The sequence below is a fragment of the Haematobia irritans genome, chromosome 3 (assembly GCF_050003625.1).
Source record: "Haematobia irritans isolate KBUSLIRL chromosome 3, ASM5000362v1, whole genome shotgun sequence".
NCBI lineage: Eukaryota > Metazoa > Arthropoda > Insecta > Diptera > Muscidae > Haematobia > Haematobia irritans.
Genome location: NC_134399.1, coordinates 124089514 through 124095513, shown reverse-complemented (window position 1 = coordinate 124095513; position 6000 = coordinate 124089514). Strand labels below are relative to the sequence as shown.

At 32.0% G+C, this 6000-nt stretch overlaps 1 protein-coding gene across 4 annotated transcripts in view; it reads left to right on the top strand.

Moving 5' to 3' along the window:
• LOC142228862 (uncharacterized) overlaps positions 1–6000 on the top strand; it is a 409539-nt gene that overhangs the window by 202807 nt on the left and 200732 nt on the right. The window lies entirely within an intron of this gene.

Below are 6000 nucleotides of genomic sequence, written 5' to 3'. Positions count from 1 at the left end.
TATATGGTCGTTAATATCCATGCCTAACTAGGTTAGGTTAGGTCCATATCGGTCTATAGTTATATATTGCCCTCAGATAAATCGATCCCCAATCACACAAAATTTGGTCCATATCAAGTTCATACTTGTATATATCCCCCATATAAGCGACCCTCATATTTCAATTTTGGCTCTCTACGTACCGTGCAAAAAGTCCACATCGATTCGTATGGACTAACTCACAATTTAGAAAACGATGTTAAGAATCTTTAAGATACTACAACCCAAGTAATTCGATTGTGGATGACAGCCTTTCGTAGAAGTTTCTACGCAATCCATGGTAGAGGGTACATAAGATTCGGCCTGGTCGAACTTACGGCCGTATATACTTGTTTATGATTTCTTAGTTTGAGAAAAACCTCTTTAAAAACAAAAGAAAACTCGTTTTAAAAAAAAAATAATTATTTGCGTTTAGTATTCGCATTTTAAGGACGAGTGCTAAAAACAAAATTTTTGATGTTAGGCCACCGAACAACCTGTGGAGTTACATTTTATTAGCAAGTTACAATAACAAGACAATGTTTCCTAGATCTCCGAAGATCTGGAACACTTACTACGAAAATCTATGAGAATATAAGCGAGAATTGAGAGGGGTCCAATAAACGATATATGGACCTACACTGTTAGAAAAATATGTTTTTCATATGTTCCGATATAAACAAAATGTGTTTCGGGTACAATTTTTAAACAGAATATATTTAAGTGCAAACATGTAATGTTCCTAAACTAACACAAAATGTTTGGGACACATATGTTAATATGTTAGAATATATTATGTTTGGGACATGAATGTTCCATAAAAATAATATGTGTGAATGTAAACATATATAAATTTACAAATTTCGAGTAAACATATATATGTTTTTATATTTTATTCAGAGAGGGACAGAGAGAGAGGGAGTATAGAGAAAGAAATAGAGATGGAAACCGGGAGGGTTGACGAATAATATCAACATAACACAGCGAGAGAATCAAAAGAGACCAATTTCTGTGAAACCGCTTGTATGTTGTTTCGGAAAACTGTTTTATGATAAAGCCAAAAATTTGATATGCTTAAGTCTAAATATTATTTAATTTGAATATTAGAATGAGTATTCGGAGTAAAGAGAATAGACATTCGGAACCAAACATGTGTTTTCGCCTTGAGAGCAACATCTTATGTATGTGTGGACATGTGTTTTGTTTATCATTTTGGAATTATGGGCACAATTTTTTTCTTGGTTCGTTAAAAGAAATCGGAACGTACGAGGAGTAGTTCAAAATAACATTTAGTGGTTAGGGTATATGTTATTCAGGAAAAGGAAATTAAAAAAAAACGGTGGAAAATATACAAAAATTACAAACGGATCTTCATAAAAATAACGAAAGGGCACTATATAGTTGGGACTGTAAAATGAAAAAAAGAAGGAAATAGTGAAAAATTTAACACTAAAATGTATAAAAACAAAGTTTAGTTCCCCTTTATTAATAAGTAGTCCAAGAGAACTTGATGGACATCTTCAAATATATAAGCGGGCATTAAGTTCGGGTTTTGCAGCTAAATCAATTGAAAAAGTTTATTTTCTTTAAAATGAATTATTAAAGAAAAGTAAAAGGGTCATTTTAGAGCGCTAATGCCAACTTAATAACGGCCTTAAAGGTAAAAATGGAATTAAGTACAAAACACGATAAGTTTTAAATGCATTTAAAATGGTGTTAAATGCTAGTAAAAACTGTCCACGCCTAAATAAATTTATGTGTATATTATAAAATTATTTATGTATGTTTATACTTGACTCCGCGTTCTTCTTTTGTTAGAGTTTCTTCAACATTATTTGTATTACAGAAAAAGGTGCCAAGAACTAAAAAAAATCGTGGAAGCGAAAATTATGTGAGAGAATGAGCACAATCTTCTTTGGGGAAATTCTTCCAAGCATATAATATTTTTGGGCTCAAAATGCTTCCAAACATATAATATTTTCACATAAAACAAACATATTAATGTTTCGGCAGTACCCAATAATATATGTGCTTCCTGCAAAATATGTTTATACCCTTCACCACTACTGTGGTACAGGGTATAATGAGTTTGTGCATTTGTATGTAACGCCAAGAAGGAAAAGTCGGAGACCCATCGTTTAGTATACCGATCGTCTTAGAATTAAATTCTGAGTCGATTTTGCAATGTCCGTCTGTCTGTCTGTCTGTTGATGTATTTTTGTGTGCAAAGTACAGCTCGCAGTTTTAGGCCGATTGTCCTAAAATTTGGTATAGGCTCCTGCTTCGGCTCAAAGACGATCCCTATTGATTTTGGAAAAAATCGGTTCAGATTTAGATATAGCTGCCATATATATTTTTCACCGATCTGGTCATAATTGGCGTGTATATCAACCGATCTTCCTCAAATTCCGTACATCCGAATATTTTATGAGTCTCGAAAAACTTGCAAAATATCATCCAAATCGGTTCAGATTTAGATATAGCTCCCATATATAGCTTTCGCCCGATTTACACTCATTTGCCCACAGAGGCCAATTTTTTGCTCCGATTTAGTTGAAATTTTGCACAGGGAGTAGAATTAGCATTATAGCTATGCGTGTCAAATTGGGTTGAAATCGGTTCATATATAGCTTTCGCCCGATTTACACTCAAATGACCACAGAGGCCAATTTTTTGCTCCGATTTAGTTGAAATTTTGCACAGGGAGTAGAATTAGCATTGTAGCTATGTGTGCCAAATTTGGTTGAAATCGGTTCAGAATTAAATATATCTATCATATATAGATTTCGCCCGATTTACACTCATATGACCACAGAGGCCAATTTTTAACTCCGATTTAGTTGAAATTTTGCACAGGGAGTAGAATTAGCATTGTAGCTATGCGTGCCAAATTTGGTTGGTTCAGAGTTAGATATAGCTCCCATATATATGTTTTTCTGATTTCGACACAAATGGTCAAAATACTAACATTTTCCTTGTAAACTCGCCACTGTTTAGTCGAAAAGTTATAAAAATGACTCTAATTTTCCTAAACTTCTAATACATATATATCGAGCGATTAAACATAAATAAATTTTTGCAAAGTTTCCTTAAAATTGCTTCAGATTTAAATTTTTACCATATTTTTTTACTAACATTGTGTTCCACCCTAGTGCATTAGCCGACTTAAATTTTGAGTCTATAGATTTTGTAGAAGTCTATCAAATTCTGTCCAGATCGAGTGATATTTAAATGTATGTATTTGGGACAAACCTTTAAATATAGCCCCCAACACATTTGACGGATGTGATATGGTATCGAAAATTTATATCTACAAAGTGGTGTAGGGTATAATATAGTCGGCCCCGCCCGACTTTAGACTTTCCTTACTTGTTGGAACATATGTTAGAGAAGCGATTTTTTTGAGGCTGTAGTTTTCTAGAAGGATTGAAAACAAATGAGCGAAAAATATTGTTACCTAATGCTACCGCATACATTAAAATATCGGAAGTAGACTAAAGCTACTGCCAGGGGAATAATATTACACCCAAAGAAAAACCACTTTCCTCACGATCGAAATTGTAGACAAGTATTTCCGTTTAGACCAAACAACCCCAAATGTATGATATGCGATTCAACGATTGTCCCTAATTCTTTTTATTTGCCTTTAAATAAAATTCTACAGCATCAAAAGAAAAACTTTAAAACTTTGTTCCTCAGAAAAGAAAACTCTTCTTTCAGTGTAGAATCTCGGATTTAAGTTGTGTTTTGTGTGTTTGTTTTTCCACCAAAACTGAAAACAAAAAATCTAAAAATAGAGAAAAACCCGCAAAAATAAGCTGGTTTTCGGCTCAGAAGCCGAACACTTCATTCAGCTTTAACCCCTTGACTACCGATGTCCACTTAGTTTTGATTTATGTTTCGTTCGTTTCGAAATAAAGGCTTTAATCTAAATACTCTATAAATATTTTCCATTGCCACCAAAATTCATTTTTTTAATCGTCTTTAACAATGAATGAAAAATGCGAAATTTGCGAGACCATTTTTTTCTACTGTACGTCTCTAGTAAATGGAAATTCATTGTATTTTTTTTCTCACAGTTTTGATACATGTTATAGGCTAAAATAAGTTTGTCATTCCGTTTGTAACACATCGAAATATCGATTTCCGACTATATAAAGTATATATATATATTCTTGATCAGGGAGAAATTTTAAGACGATATAACCATGTCCGTCTGTCTGTTGTAATCACGCTACAGTCTTTAATAATGAAGCAATCGTGCTGAAATTTTGCACAATAAACCCACCTCCCGGTTTGGGGTATTGGGCTATTCGAACACTGAAAAAAATATTGTCGTGACGTCAAATATTTCATGTCTTTAAAATACGAATACAAATTTTGCTTAGCATAGAAGACGCATTTCTCTAAAATAAAGTTATTTTCCTTATCCAAAAGTCGATAAACTTTTCAATGAAGTCGTATTGTCCTTATAATTAAGTGATTTGACTTAAAAATGGGTATCTTAACATGCAAGAAAAAATTTATAGGCTAAGGTCAACTTGACATTAATAATTCAGAAAAATTCTTTAAATTTAATGAAATTGTCTTTAAATTTGTTGTCTTTTTGCATCTTGACTACAAAGCAAAAAATCGTTCAAATATAGGACATGTTTTTCAAAACTTTATTTTAAAGAAGTTTTTTACTTCAAAAATAGCATAATTTCTACTGGAAGTCGAGTCCTAATTTGGAAAATAAAATTGCCGTTAACTCGTTTTTAAAGGACTTTGATAGCATATGAAGAAAAAATACAGAGAAAGCAAAAAATTAAAATTTGCTTCCCAGAAGCAAGTACACAAAACCTAACTTTAAAAGAGAATTGTGTCTTAAAAGTATCCTTACTTGTATTCTCCGCTTCTTTGGCTCGGAATCAATACCAAAATTTTTAAAGTAAAGACAAAATCTTTGGAACCGAGTATGCTTTTTTTTCAGTGAAATCTAGAAGCATTTTAGGACCATAAAGAGGTGTGCCAAAATGGGGAGTTCACAGATAAAATTTCACGAACATTTTTCCAAATAAAATTTTAATTGAGTTTTAAAAAATATTCAATTAAAAATTTAATTGATTCAACAAATTTTTTAATTGAAACAAAAATCAATCACAAAAACTAATAGTATCAATTAATTTTTTAATTGACCTTCAATTAATTTTTTAATTGATACTATCAATTCTGTGATTGAAGGCATTTCAATTAAAAACTAATTGGATCAATTAATTTCGCGATTGAATCAGAATTTTTTTTGTGTATCGGTCCATGTTTTGATATAGCCCCCATATAGAGTGATCTCCCTATTTTACTTCTTGGGCTTATAGCAACCGTAATTTTTATCAAATTTGCCTGAAATCGGAAATCTATGAATATTTTGGGACCATGAAAAGGTATGCCGAAAATAGTGGGTATCGGTCCATGTCTTGATATAGCCCCCATATAGACCGATCTCCAGATTTTAGTTCTCGGGCTTATAGAAACCGTAGTTTTTATGCCTCAAAATTAAAATCTAGAGGTATTTTAGAACCATAAAAAGTGTGCCGAAAATGGTGTGTATCGGTCCATGTTTTGATGTAGCCACCATATAGAGCGATCTCCCGATTTTACTTTTTCGGCTTGTAAAAACTGTAGTTGTTTTTAGGACTAAAAATAGGTGTGCAAGAAATGATTTTATGGTTTGGTAAACCGTAGTTTTATTAAAATATTAAGGACAAGTTTTTTTAATAATGAAATTTTAATTAAAATAAAGTTTATAATTTTTGCTTCAAAAAATTTTTTCATTAAATTTACGACACAAATGTTTATACATTTGCGTCCCTCCGTTAAAGTTGTATGTCTTTGCACTAAGGCTAATTTTCCTTAAAGTACAGAAACACATTTTTGATTTAAAGAAATTGTCCTTAAATTAACTGACGAAACGCTTCAAATATAGGCTAAGATTTATTTTGAGGA